At 36.8% G+C, this 18,839-nt stretch overlaps 1 protein-coding gene across 3 annotated transcripts in view; it reads left to right on the forward strand.

Moving 5' to 3' along the window:
- Positions 1 to 8,317: 8,317 nt before the first annotated feature.
- The window catches only part of LOC134649551 (tyrosine kinase receptor Cad96Ca-like), a 75,648-nt gene continuing 65,126 nt past the window's right edge, over positions 8,318 to 18,839 (forward strand). For 2 of the 3 annotated variants that reach the window (XM_063504321.1, XM_063504324.1), the window contains exon 1: positions 8,318 to 8,506. The gene's annotated coding sequence lies outside the window, so the exon portion shown is untranslated. Of the gene's footprint in view, positions 8,507 to 8,537; positions 8,650 to 18,839 lie in introns of those variants that run through there. The other variant, XM_063504323.1, reaches the window with a different exon arrangement.

The following is an 18,839-nucleotide window of genomic DNA, read 5'->3' on the forward strand; positions in this document are numbered from 1 at the left end:
AATAAGCATTTGACCACAATCTCACAATTTATTTGCAGATGTACCTATGCAGGTTTCCTCCCCCAATGTTTTCCTTCACTTAAGAGTTAATGGTAAGTATCAAATGATATTCCGTACCGTACATAGGATCCAAAAAATAATTGGTATGAGCCAGAATATGAACTTGCGACTTGCGATTGAAAGTCGGAGGTCAGAGTCTTTAGCTGATCCACTCGGCCACCACCGCTTTGTATTATTAAAAATAATATACATATACAAAAATATATATATCTTAAATGTATCTTACTTAGCATTTTTTTAAATTGAGACGTGCAATAGTGGTATTGTCAAATAATTGTAGTCTACCTCAGTAAGCATGGGGGTATGCGTAACAGCATTACAACATCGTTAAAAAAAAAGGTACTCATTTTTTAAATGTTCCTATAATATTTCAATTTAAAGTCAACGTCCTAAATTATTTGGGTAGACCACATATCAATACCATAATTGAACCATCAATCAAGATAAATAACATACCTGTGAACAAAGAACAGGTAGTTATTAGTTACAGAAATGCCCAAGGAAGCGTAGACTGTTTTCGGTCGATTTTATTTTTCGATAAAAATATAAAGAACAATAATTAATTATAAATCTATTTTCGGTTTTTAGGGTTCCGTAGCCAAATGGCAAAAAACGGAACCCTTATGGATTCGTCATGTCTGTCTGTATGTCTGTCCGTCTGTCCGTCCGTATGTCACAGCCACTATTTTCCGAATCTATAAGAACTATACTGTTGATATTTGGTAAGTAGATGTATTCTGTGAACCGCATTAAGATTCTCACATAAAAAATAGAAAAAAAAACAATAAATACGTTCCCAATACGTAGAACTGAAACTCAAATTTTTTTTTTCATTAAACCCATACGTGTGGGGTATTTATGGATAGGTCTTCAAAAATGATATTGAGGTTTCTAATATCATTTTTTTCTAAACTGAATAGTTTGCGTGAGAGACACTTCCAAAGTGGTAAAATGTATGTCAGCCCCCCCCCCGTGTAACTTCTAAAATAAGAGAATGATAAAACTAAAAAAAAAATATGATGTACATTACCATGCAAACTTCCACCGAAAATTGGTTTGAACGAGATCTAGTAAGTAGTTTTTTTTTAATACGTCATAAATTCCCTAAATACGGAACCCTTCATGGGCGAGTCCGACTCGCACTTGGCCGCTTTTTATTATTATGTTGGTTGATGAGAAAGAAAATCTAATTTTAATTCAAGTTCGATGTGCTCGAAACAAATTAATAATACTTAATAATATTGGTAGTAGGTAGTAATGAACAGTAATTTTTGCAAATAATCTTCCCTAGGAAATTGCCGTTCAATGGCAAAAGGCTCCTATAGGATTAAAATGTCACACATTTAATAAATATAATCAAATCAATCTAATTAGTTTAGAAGCAGAAAAAGGTTGCAAATAATAGGCGCAATGGATCGACCACCCATACAAATTAAGAATGTCGCGCCTTTTTCTATTGAAAACTGAAATCGCACTGTCAAGAAATTATTATAATAATCTCATGTAGAACCAAGCTTCTAACTCTACACCTTTATATTCATTACTAATATATATGTATATATATATATATATATATATACCTATATACTTTTCTGTTATACAATAGAACTCTTCAAATTTGTACAGTCACCAGCAAAAATATATGACTGTGGGCAGCCATGCAAAAATATCTGATGCTCCATTGGAGCCATAAGTATATGACGACACTACCTCGGTAAAAATATGTGATGCTTTGTGGCCGGCAAAAACATCGTTAGTCTGTATCCCCATAAATATCGGATCGGTTCGCTTAAAAATATTTGACGAGTCATAAAAATAAAATTATGTGATTACTCTCATCTGGCATAAATATCTCTCCACTGTGAATGCAAGTACATGGGATGGCAGACGGACCGCCTATATATCTGACACGAAATTATGAAATATGTATGTCATCAATCGGCAAAAATGAACCATACCTGGATAGAATAGAGCCTTAAATTGTATGAAGTGATTTGACAATTCACGAAAAGAGTGCAGACTTGTCATTGCATATGTCTGTCTCACGTATTTCATTTGCAATTTTAAATTGTGACATAATTCAGGTAGACTTTTAATAGAAGATGTGTAATAAAACTAATAAACCTCCTTCTTACATAAAAAGGATCATAAAGAATTCAACTTGTGGACTGTGACAAGGACAAACAATAATAGCGCTTTCGCTGCTACTCCTACTGAATGATACATAAAACTATCCCGTTCGGTCATTTCCCCCACCCCTCATGCCAGATCCAGTTATATACTAGATTCATGATATGATTGCAATGCCTTCAAATTTACAAATAAATTATATCCATTTTATTCCGTCAAATCGATGATAGAATATAATGTGAGACAGACATATACAATGACAAGTCTGCACTCGTTTCGTGGATTGTCAAATCACTTCATACAATTTACGGCTCTATACCAAACATGTATGGTTCGTTTTGAAGGTCGATATCATATTTGTGATTTTCCAACGTGTCAGATATTATAATAGGCGGTCCGTCGTCCATCCGATGTATTTGCTTTCACAGTGAAGAGATATTTATGCCAGATGAGAGTAATCAGATAATTTTGATTTTTATGAGTAATCAAATATTTTTAAGCGACCCGATCCGATATTTATGCGGATACAGACTAACGATATTTTTGCCGGCCACAAAGCATCACATATTTTTACCGAGGTAGTGTCGTCATATACTTATGCCTCCAATGGAGCATCGGATATTTTTGCACGGCTGCCCACAGTCATATATTTATGCTGGTGACTGTACATAGAACCGCGAGTGCCTCGATCCGTGCAATCCGTACAAAACCTTATATTTTGAATACTCAAAGCGAAAATAGAACAGGTACAGCCCGTACAATCACTCGCAATAATATAACTCTCGCTGCAATATCTCAGAAACCTTATTTTGTAGAGCCATAAGAGCGTGTGACATATTTTCGCGAGCTTCGTATTGCAAAGAGTTATATATTGCAGGTGATTTTTAAAAAGAAACGTTCAGGGGGCTAAGAGAAAAGACAAAACATTTGTCATTTTATGTGCTCTTTGGTATTAACATAATTATTAAGTAGGTAACACAAAATAAATGTAAATAATTACCTACATACTACCCACAATGTATACTCTGACACAAGAGAACGCCACTGTGCCCTATTCTGTGCCATTTCACGCCAGTTGGGTACTCCGAGAGCGGACAGGTCTTTTAGGGCTTTGTTGCCACTCCAACAGCGGTATAGTCTGGGACACTCGGACGGACTTTTTCCACCCGGGCAAACCCGGGTGCGAAACTTCCACTTACCATTTCGTAGTATTCCCAAATATACTTCGATAGCTAAACCGGAAGTCTATACAATATGTTACATAAGCATAGTTCACAGATATATAAGTAATATATCTAAATATATTTTGCATGTACCGCGGCTTGACTATCGGCCTAATTCGAACTTTAAGATAGGTATGTCAAATATTAGGTCTAGCTAGATACGATATGGATGGGATTTGTCAGTGTCAAAAGTGACGTTTCTTCAAACAAGAAAGTCACTTTTGACTCGATATACGATCCATATCGTATTTAGACAATAATATTTGACGCATATTAAAGTTCGAATCAGGCCATATGCATATTTTACATTTTTTAAAATAGTAATTGAATAATCATTTATTTACAAACAAGATATACTTACAGTGGTATTACTAAAAGAAATTAAAATCTAGCTTAAATCTAAAATAGGCCCTGGCATTGTACCAAGGATGCTGGCGACTTTTCCTGTGCGAGGTAGCCGCCAGCTCTTCTGTCACCATATTTTACTTTATATGGACAACATAATTACGATTGACTGATAGGTACTTATCATTTAACGTTTTTATTATTTTACGTCCGGTTACTTAACCTTCTTCTTCTTTGCTCTTTCCTACATTAGTAATCTGTGAAGTGTCAATGTAACTATCCACGTAGAAAAAAACATTTGAATATTTATTAAGAAAAATATACAAAGAAATATACAGACCTAGTAAGACAAATAACAAAATAAACATAAGTCACTAAAAATGAAATTCTGACACCACCGAATCTTGACTCAATAAACCGAACAGACGCTGAGGGCAAATCTTTTTAGATTTGTATGTCTGTGGTTGTACTGCTACAGTATGTCGACCGTCGCACTAGTCGAAGCTTCCGGCTAAAACGGAAGTACGATATTGGCTTCTGATAGCATCCTTGCACACGTTCTTTGGTAGTATGCAAAGAGAATTAAATCACTACGTTTTAGTGGTAGTATGCTTGGCTGGTATAGAGGTCGTTATTTAGCATAAAATCCGGTTATTATAAATTGTCTTTATAAATTCTTAGTCTTTAAGAGCAACCACTGTACTATACTTTTCTCAATAAATTATTTGTATTTGTATTTGTATTATTGTTCAAATTACCATTTTCAACGGTTTTGGGGAACCTAATATGAAAAATTACCTACAGGTTATTAATAACTTTTAATCATATGTAAATGTATTTAGGTAGGCTGGCACTATTTTAGTGCATTTCTTTACAACCGACATACTTCTTGGAAATTTATTGAATAACAGACGTTTGAGGAAAAGATATTTAGGTATAAAACCCATGAAAAAATATGTTTTGCCTCTTTCTATAGAACTGCCTGATAAGAGTGACTCTGTAGAAAGTTGTTGACTTGGAAAGCAACTTTGAAAAAAGTCACTTCAAAAAGAAAAGGATACTTACTCATTTTCCGCTTTTCAAAAGCCTTCATTTTACTACCATTTCTGGAGACTCGGCATTTTTTATTTTTATGAAAGGACCCGAACTTTCAAATTAAAGGATTACAGGGGTATTCGTCGTTAAGAAAATATAATTGATAGGTACTTACTCTTTCACCCAACTTCATTGCTTCAGAAAAATTTCACGCTACGGTGGAACATTATTTCGTATGATCAACTGTCTTTTTCGGTGATAAGGGTCACTTTTGATTAACAAATAAGACGATATCAGTAGATTCTAAATATACGGGTCTGGTTAAAAGTCCGTTATTTTGCATAGTCTGGTAAAAATTATATGAATCTGTAACTTTTCTCGAGTGATACGGATGATCGGAACTACATATTCAAATGTAGGCAATGAAGCTAGAACAATGATATAGCGTGTCAACATCACACGCTGAAGCGGAGTAGAGCAATTAACAGTGCAGTGTCCGCGCATCTTCAATCAACCGGTCTAGCATGAGTTCCGTTCTCGCGCGCGACTCCATACTTAAAGTCGCGTAAGATGTATGGAGTCCCGCGCGAGAACGCAACTCATGCTAGACCGCCTGGTAATACAATGAAACTCATCTCAGTGTTCATAGCTTGGAAATATCTGTGACGATTAAGTAAAGAGGCGTAAAAACTATAGTTCTCTCTCGTAAAAACACCAATCTTGAAGAATCAACGCAACTTAAAGGCTAAACAGGTTTGAAGATAAATGAGCATAATAATCGTTTTGTGCACACTGCACACTCAACAAAACAAACAAAAGGCCACTCACGATAAACTAATCTATAAATATAAATGCAAGTGTCCTGACTGACTGACTGATTCATCAACGCAGAGCCGTAACTACAAAAGCTAGAAAGTTGAAATTTACACACCAGGTTGCATTTATATTAAGTGTACAAGAGATAAGAAGCGATTTTGAAAAATTCAACCCCTAATGGGGTTAAAAAGGGGATGAAAGGTTGTATGGGGTACAAGTTTTATTTTGAGCTAGGAATTTGAAAGTTCGTAAAAAGATATATTATTAAAATACAAGAATACTAATTTCAGTGTTTTGGAAAATTCATCTCCTAAGGTGGTGAAAAAGGGGTTGAAAGTTTGTATGGAAATTTAAAAAAAATTCGAGCGCGGGACTTGAAACTTTGTATATGGGGATTATAAGACAGGAAAAGTAATTTCAGCGTTTTTGAAAATTCATCCCCTAACAGGGTTAAAAAGGGGTTGAAAGTTTGAATCCATTACAAATGCTTTGAAACTTCTTAGAAAGGCATAATAGACGATTACAAAAAAAGTAATTGCGACGTTTTAGGAAATTCAACCCCTAAGGGGGTTAAAAAGGGGATGAAGTTTGTCTTGGGGTTCAAATTTTATTGTAAGCTAGGAACTTGAAACTTCGTAAAAAGGTATTATAATAAAGGGGAGGAAAACAAATTTCAGCGTTTTTGAAAATTCATCCCCCCAAGGTGGTGAAAAAGGGGTTGAAAGTTTGTATGCACAACAATTATTATTTTGAGTGCGGGACTTGAATCTTTGTATAAGGGCATATTATAAGAATACAAGAAAAGTAATTTCAGCGTTTTTGAAAATTCATCCCCCGAGGTGGTGAAAAAGGGGTTGAAAGTTTGTATGCACATCAAATCTTTTTTTGAGTGCGGGACTTGAATCTTTGTATAAGGGCATATTATAAGAATAAAAGAAAAGTAATTTCAGCGTTTTTAAAAATTCATCCGCCAAGGTGGTGAAAAAGGGGTTGAAAGTTTGTATGCACATCAAATATTTTTTTGAGTGCGGGATTTGATTCTTTGTATAAGGGCATATTATAAGAATACACAAGAAAAGTGATTTCAGCGTTTTTAAAAATTCATCACTTAAAAGGATTAAATAGGGGTTGAAAGTTTGTATGGAGATTAAACATTTTTTTGTGTGCGGGACTTGAATCTTTGTATAAAGGCATATTATTAGAATACATTAAAAGTAATTTCAGCTTCTTTAGAAATTCATCCCCTAAAAGGTTTAAGAAGGGGTTGAAAGTTGGTAGAGAGTTCAAATTGTATTTAAAGCTAGGACCTTCAAACTTCGTAAATAGGTAGTTAGGTAGTAGGTTTTACTAAATAGTGGACTTGAAAATATGCTGGGGGTTGAGAGGGATTATATCGAGAACAATTTTATTCAGTTAGGGGCTTGAAACTTCGTAGCCAGGTTGTGTATAATAATTAACAAATGATTAACACTGCTATCTTTTGCTGCATAATGTTCTAAGCTAATGTAGAATATATAACCACCAATATAAAAATCCACGCGTACGAAGTCGCGGGCAACAGCTAGTAATACATATACAGTCTCTATTCTGTCGTAGATTATGAAAGACAAAGATCAACAAATAGGTAACCATATTACACGGCATAGCATCTGGACCTAAACATTAACTTTCTCGCGTCGCTGGGGTGAAAATTACTCGATCTTTCAAATCTTTTCAAAAATAATTTAGTTCTCATAATAGGTACTATCTCTTTATTTTTTCTTGATTTAGAGATAACTTAATAATTAGTTATTTGTATTAAAAAACATGACTAATGCCATTGCTTCACTTAGCTGATGTTAATTTATACTTTCTAGATGCAAAATGGCGTCTAGAGATGTCATCGTCCCAAAAGTAAAAGAGACAAATCCTTGGCCACTAGCATATTGTTAGAATATATCACTGGTTCACTATTCTTAGTGAAGATTTTTTATCGATCAGTCGAACGGAATTTACTTACACTAGAATCCTAAATAGAATCCTTTAGTATGGTCAACTATAGGTAATGTTAAAAATATTTAAGTTTTTCACCAAAAAAAAATCTTTGAATTTCGCGTTCTTTCGACCCATGCTTATAATAAGTATCAGTCGAAACTATAAAATATTGTCAATTATACGTTGTCAGAAAACTTCGACAACAGCTCTACACTATCACATATAACAACCGTAAATGTTATTCAAAATTTGATCAATTGTAACCATTCCAAGTTTTAATGAATAGAACATTGCTATTGCTTTGTACGACTCTACGCATTATATACGCAACTTAATATTTAATAGCGGGCAACATCAAAACTATTCCCTGTTTATTACAAAAGTTCATTGCTTTAGAGTATTAGAGTATATATTTATTAATTAGGTACAAGTTTTCATTGAATTTCCAATGTCACTCACCTCACGGCTGTTATGCATGATGGAGCAGAACGGCCAAGATACTAACCAGAGATACACTGTTATGTTTGATTCTTATAAGTTCTACAATATAAAACTATGACTTGTACTTACCGACAATCAATTTACAATTGAGAGTAAAGCTAACAGTGACACTTCGCATTCATTACTTCCATTACAACATGAATTCAACTTTAGCTATCAAATAATATAGTTCAAATCAGAGTTTACTATAAACCGGGTTGGTTGTAGTGGGGAAGAGGCTTCTGCGCGCAGGCAGCCAGTGTGACGCGAGCGCCGTGCGCAGAGGCAGTTTTAACGGTTTGGTTAACCAAAACGACACAGTACTGCTTTTCATCGAGTGAAAGTGCTAAGATCTGTGAAACGTGATAAGTGTTTTAGTAAACAATCTTACAACTAGTTCTTTGTGCGTTAAAGTGAAACATCTCTAATCTTTGGATGACACGGTAGGTCTGATTTTACTTGCGGTGGGTTTGGCTCTGTTTTGAGAATCGTGTCTGTTTGGAAGTCATAACTTTGAGGGGGGTCTTAACCTTTTTGAATGGAGGAAGCTTAGGAATTGAAAGTGAGTCATTGGCGGAGAATTTAGGTAGGTATTGTTGGTTAGTCATAATTTCATTAATTAAAACGTAGAATACATACGCAACTAACCCAATCATATCATGTTACATAAGTAATATTAGGTACTTAAAAATATAAGCCTATTGCGAAAAACCATGGTCCTTGAATTTAAAAGAAACGGGAGAAATTAATTGATTACTTTTAACAATAAAAGCCCGTGAAAGTTTTATGCCATAGGCCATAGTACTCGTAAATATCGCGGTAACCGGAGTTAAGTCAATATTAATGGAAGCCCAAAGAAATACTCTAGGTATATGCTTATGTAGGTACCTACCTACTCTAACACATGGCTATATATGGCTAGTAAATGTTATGCGAAGATCAAACTATGTCTAATTACCGGCGTTATTCATAAACTTCTGCTATGTTAATCAGCTAACGATCGTCGTTTGTCCCTCTTTATGGCATAACGACAGATAGGGACAAACGACGATCATCAACTGATTAAGTTAACAGTCGTTTATGAATAGCGCCATAGCTGTCACAGCTAAGACAAAACGTATTAATACACTGCTTTTATGTGGATATATTTTATAACATTTACCGTTAATCGTCACTGACGTGGAAAAACTCAAAAATCCATTAAAATGTAATAAACGGCTATCCATCCAATGACGAATGAATGCTAAGGCGTCATAACCAATATTGATTCAACATTAAACAAAGAGTTATCAAAAGCTAAAGGTATAGCTTACGAACTGACAAGCCGATTGCCGAAGTATGACTTCCTCGTCACACAAGGTCAAATCCGGAGAAGGGATAAGCCCAATGTTGCTTTGTGGATCTCAAGGTCTTGCCATAAAATCCTATTGGTAGCGCGAGCACGGGTGTATCAAGTTTTCAAATACCTACTTAACCAGTTTAACGTGACCTTAAGATCAGTAAAACAATGCGTCATTCCTAGGACACTTCTACGGGATCTTCTGAGCTTTCGACTAGCACACGGTAAGCGATTGAAATACAATCATGTTTCTTGCATAGATTGGGTGAGCTTGACGTTACAGCTTAATTTTAACAGGATTTCCTGTTTTCTTTTTCCTTTTGCTGTTTGCGTACTAGATGTTTACAAATATGTAGTATGATAAAAAAATATACAGCCCGTTGTTTAATTTAAATATGTTACCGTAATAATCCGTTTACACTTAGGAAAAACCCGTTTTTACTCAAAATGGATTTTCACGGTAACACATTTAAGCTTATCAAATGATTTGCTTATCAAATTTAATAAAATGTATTACATTTCTCATTTAACCAGGGAACAGGTTATGTAGGTACTTGTAAGATTTCGAAGGATTAATTAGATACTTAACTATACCTGTAACACGAGCAAACAATTGAAATATGGATGGTACTCCTCAAACTGTGACACTTTTGTTCAAATTACTTTTAATATTTATGAACACTTCCTATTTGTCATGCCTTAAACATAGCAAAATTCGCAATACATTGCGTCTTAGAATACAGTCATTTTAAAGCATGGACCTAGAATATTAGGTCCATGTTTTAAAGTGTACTTATTCAAAATCAAAAGACGTTATTTTAAAAAGTTGCGAAACAAATGTTGGTCAGTATGAGGAGTACAGCCTACAGATTAATATTTTGCTCGTATTACAGGCTATATCCGGTATACCTATTTTCTGAAGTGTAAATTAGGTTACTTTTAATGGAAAGTTAATCTCGGTACCGCATGAAACTCAAACTTTAAATCCCAGTTGACAGGAAATTTAACTTTCAGACTTTCTAAACCCTCGAAGACAATTACGAAATGAGCGACAACAGAATTTGGATGATTTTATCTTACTAATTCAATACTTATTTTTATATTAAAATTGTTAATATCACCACTTTGGAATTAAATACAATCAAAGAGATAACGTAGCTTGTCTGGCACTTTTATTTAGAAAATAATTTTATCGCTAAATTACTTTCTAGTGGGTTTTATGAGTTTAGTCGTGGTAAGACTTAAAAACATACAAAAAAGATATAGATGGCAGCGGGACGAACCGTACGAGTCTGAGGTTTCTGCACCTACTATTTGTATGGTGGACTCATTGTATGAACAGAATATTATGCCTACTATCTCATTTTACTTCCCTGTGAAAAAGTAAGTACTACATAAAAAGACTTCTGAATTCGACTGTATCTTCATAGTCAGTTTTTATAACAACAATAATACAATAAGAAAATTGTAGGTGCTTAATATCGCTCAAAGTAATCAGGTTTTTTGGTTATCAGATTTGAGATAACAGTAGGTGTAATTGAAAGAATATGCATATGTAAAATAGTAAACGAAAATAATGAGTCAATCAAGTTTTTAAAACTCTTAATCAAGAGTTTGAAACTGTTATTACATGTGACAGTTAAAATCAGTTTGATTTCACATCAAGATTCTAATATATCTAGTTACTTTTAATTGTACAACGTAGCTTGCAAATATACTTATATTAGTGTTAACCTTACACTAACCTTCATTCCACGGCGTTTCCATAAAAAACAACTAAAAACGTCACTTTTTATCCACTTTAAGTAATTGCTTTGTTTAACGACGCAGGTTATAATGGTTTAATTACTAAACGGTGAGAAATTGCCCGTTATTCAATTAAACTTGTTTTGTTTACGTGAATAACAACCAGCCTAAAAACGACGTTGCAGAGGCACACATTTGGGATTAAAACCATAAGTGTTCAACGTGGGAGGAGATGAATTGAACCTTTTAAAAAGAAAGCCCTTCTCAATCATCATAGTTTTTAGACATTGTTTCTTTTGTTTTCTGTGTCCTACAGCAGCGTATCCATTAATATACAGAGTGGCTCAAAAATACGTTGACCTTTTTAGGAATATTTTCCTTACTTACCTACAAGTTTTTATAAAATATAATTAAAATTAAAGTAATATCTATATAATTAATGTAAAAGTGTAAAAGTATAGATACTTTTGACACGATGCTTTATCGGTTAATATTGATGCTGATTGTTTCTATGGACGAGTGCAGTTAGCTGCAGAAAAAAGGTACCTTACCCCCTGCATTAGAAGTTGGTAAAGGACCTCTGGGACCTATATGGCCTTTCTGCAACTGAGTGTACATTTCAAGCGACGATGTAGACAATCCATTAACGTAGACTCGTTTAGGCATTAGACAGCACCCGTTAGTAGGTAATCAACGTTGTGTCAAAAATCTACCCACCAATAATCGTATGTCATGTTCAATAGCAATAAATTAAGAAACTGGCACAACCACCGTTCAGTAGTTTATGACATTCATTACGTCTGTCCATATAAGTGTAAGGCCTGAGTGGACGCTCGAAGCGGAGCGTTCGGCGGGGCGTGCAGCGTGGCGTCGGGCTCCCAAGTGATTTGAGCAGCGTGCACTAAGGCCGCTCCTATAGGTACGTTTGCATTTGTTTAACATGCACGCCGCACGCCCCGCCCCGCTGCACGCCCAACTCGAGCGTCCACCCACTCAGGCCTTACACTAACTGACAGATAAACGCAACGGGGGACTACCTGCATATCGAAAAACATTTTATAGTAAGTACCAGGGGTCGGACAAAAAGTGCGGATGACGTCAAACCACTTATAGGATGATTTCAAATAGTATTTTTGATTTTCATAAACAATTATCACTTATCATTTATCAACCTCTTTATTATACGATATCGCCACTTGAAATGAGTAAGTACGTTTTTGACTGACACATTGTCAATCAGATGAACAATAAATTGACTTCGTTATTGTTTAGCTATTGTATCTTCACGATTATATTTAGCTAAAATTTATATTTACTAATGTATAAGAAAACGCTCTAAAATGTCATCTTTACTCGAATATTGTGGCAAGTTTCGTGAAATTTATTTTATTCACTACATCACCCTACCTGTATTATTAATTCCATGGATTTATTTACGATTATTTTGTTACTTCATTAATACTACTTTGTTACTACATGTCACACGGAAGTTTAAATACAAACTTAAACATCATCCTGTGTGCAAGATTACGTCATTTTTACGTCATCCGCACTTTTTGTCCGACCCCTGGTAAGTACCTTTGCTTTTTATTGAGTACCTAGTCGTTGATTTTCAACGTAAAAATTAAATTCCTGTTAAAATAAATAAAATAACTATGTGGCAAGACACACATATTTTGTGCTAAGGTATCAAAAAGTCCACAACAACATACCTAATATTTTGTCTAAAAACATAAATGTTGCGAAATGGCTCAAAACTTTAAAAAAGGGTACATTTGGGCAGTTTTAGATAAGGGTTTAATGTATTCAGAATATCAACATTCTAATCGATGATACTTTTAGATATATGACTTAACAGAACGTTGTGGTTTGTGTTACGCATGGTCTTGCATTATCTAATTTTGATATTAAGACACAAAATACCCTACAAATCCTACAATGGCTACATTCTGATGAGGACCTTCGTTCTACTTCCAAATGTTACGATAACGTTAAACAGTTAGAAACATGCAAGGCAGAAACCAGAAACACGGAAATTTCCATCCATTTGTCCGTAGACATTCGATCACGTGAGCATTTTGAAATAGCTTCAATTAACACGGCTTACATACGATATAGAGGCAAACGAGATTCCTATCGAACGTGTGGACAGCATTCTTCCCATCAGTTTCTAGTTTATTACAAGCTTTTATTTAGTTTTACTTGTCCGGTGTCTGTTTATAGGCTGGTACTAAATAATGTTATACCGTAAAATGGGGTGAGTAGGGGCAAAACTGACATTCAAACCTCGATAACATTTTATTTTTACATATGCAAACTGAATGGTGTATATAATAAGTGTTCAGGACGTTTGTAGCTTGTAGTTTTTATTTTATTTTGGGTAGTTCCATTTCATAACTTTGACGATAAACAGGAAACCCACCTCACTCCGTAGTCCCTCGTAATTGGGGTTAGATGGAATTTCATACAAAGGTGATTTTGGAAGATTGTTGGATCGTTTTTTCGAAGTGAAAACTTCTTTAGCGGCGCTGGGCACTTTTTGAGGTGGGGAAAAATTATAAACTCGAGACAGCGTAAGGACGTGACCGTAAGGGGCGTAAGGCGATCACGTGGCCGTAAGCCCCGTAAGGTGGCCACTCATAATTTAAATGGCATTTAAATCAATAAACAAAAACTCAATGTTATTTCACATTTATGTTGCGGACTCCTTTTCAAGACTCTTTACCTATGTTCAAATAATTTGACGTTGTCATGGCAGTATGTAAATAAACATGTCAATGAAAAAGTGTGATCTTATTTGAGAATGATAATAATATATAATAAATAAATAGAACACCTCCGCTAAACATATGTATGGTGTTACCAGGCGTCGGTAACATAGTGAGGTGAGTTTTCACTTCTATCGGCACTCCCGGAGTGCAACCGTTGTTGCTTGTTTTATTATGAGTATTACTATAGCACCATTTTAAATTGGAATACATTATTTTTGTAGCAGTAGCCTTAAAATTCCATCTCACCCCCCTTTCATCCCTTCTCTCCCCATTCATAACCCAACTCTCCCCGCGAACCCTACTCACCCCATTTTACGGTAGGCAAACGCCTAAAGGAGAAACCTCCTTTCCCGCTCTATAAATGTCAGTGAGCCTAATGATTGGAGATGGATAGGGTCTGTGTAATAAAAATAAACCAATATGGCTCGAAATAATTTCCCGTTTTGTCCCATCCGAACCTAAATGAAAATATTTATGTTACAATAGTATTTTTTGTGTTAACAATACATCAGATTATCTGAAAAATGGAAAATTGTGCACGTTTGATGTTGATATAAAAGATTAAACCATTCTTTTTTCATGTTTGTAGGGCATCAAATTGATTTACGTTTGTATTTATTTTGGAATACAAAACAATTACTACATTAAATACAATTACAATTTTAAGTTTGTGCCTCATAAATTATATCTAGATGTAAATAATTTTAAGAAAGACACTGTATAGTTCAGAACCTTCAAAATAAAATAAAGATTTATATAATATATTATTTAGCTACCTACAACGTAATAATAAAGTAGGGTGAACCACTGGAATAAATATTCCAGTGGTTCACTCAGTCGACACAAAACTTTTCCACAGTTGGCTCCCTCTAGTTTGAACTTTAAATCGTGTGAAAACCTACAAGCTTTTGTTGTCTAACCCACCCAGTAAAATTTTGTGAGCGTCTGTAAAGTTAACAGATTCAACAAGAATCAACAGTGCATACACGCTCTGTTGTGTGTTTACATAGTAACTATTCATCCAGTGTCGGCTACTCGCGGCGTGTCGACACTTTGGAAAGGCCACCCGGATGCCTACATAATGAGCCCATATTCGGAGAACTCCTGATCAGTAGCCATTTACATTATACAAAAAAAACCGGCCAAGTGCGAGTCGGACTAATATAACGGCAAAAAAAACACGATTGTTGCATGGGAGCCCCACTTAAATATTTATTTTATTCTGTTTTTAGTGTTTGTTGTTATAGCGGCAACAGGAATACATCATCTGTGAAAATTTCAACTGTCTATCACGGTTCATGAGGTACAGACAGACGGACAGTGGAGAGGAGTCTTAGTAATAGGGTCCTGTTTTTACCCTTTGGGTACGGAACCCTAAAAACGTGTTTTGCAGGGCACTGCTCCCTTTTAATAATGGCAGAGGCGAATGTTTCATCTTCAAATTTCCCCTTTGTCAAGTTTCATATAGCCATTTAATTAATTTTATTACTGAATTCGGAATTGTGAATCTAATACGAAATAAAATGTTAATCAACATAAAGTTTCTCATTTCTATTTCGGATAATAAACCTATAACAATTTCTATGAATAGACATGAGGACTGGAGTAATTTGCGAAGATACGATACGTTTCGGAGAAACGTTGAATACCTATAAGCTTTTGTAATGCAAAGCTAGCTCACCTCTTAAGACGTCTAGAAACCTTAACGATCTGGATTGTAACCTGAATTATATGTCGCCCGCGTCCGTTAATTATAAATTATAACAATGAAATAGTTTACATCAAAACAAAATGTATAGAAACGTGGACACGTCTGTCCAAAAAACGGAGTGTACCTATATTGTTTTCAGGGTTCATGTTTGTATACATTTGTTGAAAATATCTAGGTTTTGCCTTTTTGACGTAGTTATTCAATGGCCACTGCATCACTGACGGATGTTTTTTTTTTTTTTATACTATATAAGCTATATAAGCCTATCGCTGCACGGCACTTCTTGCCGCACAAGTCGCATGTATGAATATGTTGAGCCTCTGGAACCGAGACCAGGCTACCAGCCCGATGACGCCTGTCCCTCTTATGTCTCAAGCTTTCCAGCCACACTTTATCGTGCTTCTTCACTCCCACACATAGGGCCCCCCCACATCTAGCGTCTCCCGAACGTCGACGCCTCACCAACGCCCGCGCGGTGTCGACGCCGCGCTCCCGCAGCGCCAACGCGACGCTGCGGCGCCTCTCGGACGTCGACGACGCAGTGACGTCCGCGCGGCGTCGGCGCCGCGTCAGCGCCGCGCCTCCTCGACATCAGTGGCGGCTGTCGATCGTCGGAGCGTTGGTCGCCGCTGGCGTCGCGGAGGCGCTGCGCGGGCGCGGCGTCGGGGCTGCGCGGGCGTTGTTGTGGCGTTGACGTTCGAGAGGCGCCGCAGCGTCGCGTCGCCGCTGCGGGAGCGCAGCGTCGCGTCGCCGCTGCGGGAGCGCGGCGTCGACGCCGCGCGGGCGTTGGTGAGGCGTCGACGTTCGGGAGACGCTAGATGTGGGGGGGGCCATAGGTCCCTACGCCACTCGGGTCTCAATGCAGCACGTTCCTCCCAGCCGTCTGTACCGATGCCAAAGCATTCCATGTCGCGCTTGCAGGAGTCCTTAAATCTTAATGGCTCCTCTACACGATGGGCCAACGCCGGCCACTCCAAGGGACGCAGCCATGCAGTAGAATGAGATAGCAATATCACTTGCTCCCTCTAACGCATAAATGCGTCCCTTGGAGTGGCCGGCGTTGGCCCATCGTGTAGAGGAGCCATAACATCGGGCGCACCACAGGCCTTTTTGCGTGTGCTATAGAACTCATCAACACTCTTGACTCAGCAGCTCTTGACGTAGGTAGGAAAATATTATAGAAAAAAAAAACAAGCGGCATATTATGATAGCAGTAGGTAACAGGGGTCTAATATAGGTAGAAATAGACCAAGATAGCTAAGTCTGCAACGATTTTGATAGCACCCGCAGCGCAATGCAAGTGTTATTGTAAACGTCAAACTTCTATGAAATTATGACATATATATAAATTACACTTGCACTGCGTGTGCTATCAAAATCGTTGCAGACTTATCTTGGTCTACCTAGTTAGGTACTTACCTATAAATAGTTCCTCGACCTCCTCAAAACAAGGAAAATGTACTCCGCTTCAACTATTATCAGAAGTACATTTTCAGAAGTTAGGTACACGAGTATACTCTTTGCTCCCTCACTTTGTACTTCCAAACAACTTTGATTGCTTAATTAAGATGAAGCAGTTAAAAGTTTCCAAAACAGGGTGTGAACTCGTAAACCACGAGTACCTATATAAATAGTACTTCCATTGGCCTTTTGCGTCTATTGCAGACGATTTATGGTGCAAATCGGAGAGACAATGACCTCTCCAGACTTAACAACGGAATTAAGGAAACGCAGGGATGCCCAGCACCTGCATTACCCTCGGCTTCACTGTCTTATCCCACAGGAAAGGTGAGCCAATGCGTGTGGAGGCAGGTCGGTTGCAGGAATCTGCCGCTTATTTCAGGTTGGACCCTACTCGCGCCTTACGGTTACTCCATTCCGGGATTTAATTTTGGAGTATCCTTCTCCTAGATGGATTGCAAGCCAATGCTAAGAGGTCCATCTCCCCTATGACGTAACAGCTTTTTGCTTCGTTTCTGGACTTAGTCACCTCGTACGACACCCTTATCCCATGTGAGGGTAGGTACTAAAAGGTAAATAAAAAATAAATAGTACTTACACCTACAACTTTCATGTTAAAACTTTTTTCTACACACATATCATAATAATTCTATTCTATTATACCTATTCTATTCTAAAGAAAAACAACTTAAAATTTCATTTAATCTTAGGCTGTCCATAGCCATCCAGCGGGGTAATGCCGTGAGCATTATGGGCGCTTTTGCACCGGAAGCGATAAGGAACGGGTTTGACTAGTAAATACGTCATGTAATTATGTTAATATTAATCTAGCTAAATACAAACTATTCTAAAATAAAAGTTAACTAAACTAAATCTAAATAAGGCACCTGCGGCAAGGTCCATAAGGTACCGGCTGCGTTACCCCGCTGAACTGCCAGACTGATGCGTTGAGCGAGGTAACTGCCGGCTCTCCGGTCTCCAGTTGCGTCCTTGAGTCTCTTTGAAAGGTCTCCAAAGGTACTAACTAATTTAGTAAATTTTAAACATAGTGCAGCATACCTTTGGGTATGGAGCCAGAACCTCAGTTTAGACTGATACTAGAAACCTCATTTGATACGTACGAAATATCATTTGATATTTACCAGTCGCTTTTCGGTGAAGGAAAACATCGTGAGGAAACCGGACTAATCCCAATAAGGGCCTAGTTTACCCTCTGGGTTGGAAGGTCAGATGGCAGTCGCTTTCGTAAAAACTAGTGCCCACGCCAATTCCTGGGATTAGTTGCCAAGCGGACCCCAGGCTCCCATGAGTCGTGGCAAAATGCCGGGACAACGCGAGGAAGATGATAAACATAGTGCAGCATACCTTTGGGTATGGAGCCAGAACCTCAGTTTAAACTGATACTGGAAAACCAAGAAGGGCTATCCCATCCTATTTGTTTTTTTTATCATCGTCAAGTGTATCAGAGAAACGTACTTAATTATACTTATATTTATTTAAAATGGAATATTTAAGTACTATTTTGCTAGAGTCACTTTTTTGTTGCTGTTGTACTTTTCCCGATGCCTATTACTTGAAAAAAATCATCAAAAGGGAGATATTTTACATATAGTGGGGTGTTTCGTCATCAGGTTTAGGACGATGGACGGTAGTGAGGTTGTAACTAAGATATCATGACAAATTAGTTCAAAAACTTTATTAATTTGTATTTTCTTCTTTACCTACAATAAAACTAAGTCGAGATTAAT

This window comes from Cydia amplana, chromosome 7 (genome assembly GCF_948474715.1).
Source record: "Cydia amplana chromosome 7, ilCydAmpl1.1, whole genome shotgun sequence".
Lineage (NCBI taxonomy): Eukaryota > Metazoa > Arthropoda > Insecta > Lepidoptera > Tortricidae > Cydia > Cydia amplana.